At 52.8% G+C, this 1429-nt stretch overlaps 1 non-coding gene across 1 annotated transcript; it reads left to right on the forward strand.

The window, feature by feature from the left end:
- The first annotated feature begins 1054 nt into the window (after nt 1-1054).
- BCR38DRAFT_t17 lies at nt 1055-1157 on the forward strand. Its single transcript has one exon. It is a non-coding gene; the product is annotated as a tRNA-Thr (tRNA).
- Nucleotides 1158-1429: the final 272 nt, after the last annotated feature.

Genomic DNA, 1429 nt, shown 5'->3' on the forward strand with positions numbered 1-1429 from the left:
CTGATGTTTTTTTCGTGAAAAGCACCAATGAAAGCTTCTAAAAACCCAGCTAAGAAATCCTGCTTCTCAATATGGGTTTGATGCCTTCGCATTAAACCCTCCACGAACGCACCGTACAGCCGTTTCAACACACTAAAAGGTACCAAATCCAAAGGCTGGAGCTTGTGGGATGAATGGGAAGGCATACACAATGTAATTACGCCGTGCGCCGCGAGGTAAGTCTCAAAATCCATCGAGTGGTGGCTCTCGTGACCATCCAATATTATTATTATTATTAAATACGCCGTAGGCTCGAAGCCCCCGGTACCTCTACTAGTACTCCCGTATGTCAAACCGTGCCCTAATGGCTGGACTAAATACATACGCTGCGTCGTCGGTTCGCCCTATTGGCGACTGCGTTGCGTTCACTACCATACTACGTTGGTTCTCAACCTACCAACAAAGTCCCCCCTGAGAAGATCGATGCTATCTGGGCCTTGAAGCTGTCCGACCCGTCCCTAGCAGCCATCTTACAATAGTCCCACTAACTACTGGTTCTCCTGTTGCCGTTGCGAGGTCTCTGCGAGAGTATAGTGGCCGTGGTGCGATGGCGGCCCGTAATCGTTCCCTCGGTCCTTCCAACAGCCCGCAAAAGAGGATTACGTGCTCTGCCGTCTCAGGGGCATCGCCACAGCGGCATAGCGGCGAGTACACGCCAAAAGCCCCTGTCTTGAATAAGAAGGCTGCTAGTCCTATTTTTTCCGTCCTGATCTGGCACAGCGTAGACGCCTCCAGTCGGTTCAGGCCGAAATACTTGCCCCCTTTCGGTATCTGCATCGAAGGGCCCTCCGGTTCCTCAGCGATAGCGCGTCGCTGGCGATCGTGATGCTCTGCTCCGGTGAGCCATCTCTTCCTCCAGTGGTCGAGGAGGGCAGCCGGGACCTCCTTTTCCTCACTCATCCACTCGGAGCCCCGGGCCTCCTTCTCCATAGTGTACCCTGCCGGTCGGAGTAGCTGCGACACAAACATTTCAAGAATTACTATAGGCCTTAATCGCAGGAGTATAATAGTCATGGTCGGCTGGTGTAGTTGGTCACTTCGCTGGTAGATAAGTCCCGATTTGAGCCTCGCCCACTTGGGTCGGTGACGAGTCGCGGGTTCGAATCCCGCAGCTGACACACAAGGGGGTTTAGTCAACCCTTACGGCGCGCTGCCCACCTTGTTGACTTCGCCTACCTAGCGATAATAGGGAGATTGGTGCAGTTTAGGATTACGAGCATCCTAGCCAGTCGACCGTCAAGCACTACGTCGGCGGAATATAATAATATTAAATACGCCGTAGGTGTTAACCCTCGGTACCTCTACAAGTACTCCCTTAAGGGGCTATAGATGATATAGCGGGCCCTTAAGCCGCGTCGGGCGGTTATACAGGTAAACTTGTAGCCAAACG

Source organism: Pseudomassariella vexata, assembly GCF_002105095.1.
Source record: "Pseudomassariella vexata strain CBS 129021 chromosome Unknown BCR38scaffold_1, whole genome shotgun sequence".
Lineage (NCBI taxonomy): Eukaryota > Fungi > Ascomycota > Sordariomycetes > Amphisphaeriales > Pseudomassariaceae > Pseudomassariella > Pseudomassariella vexata.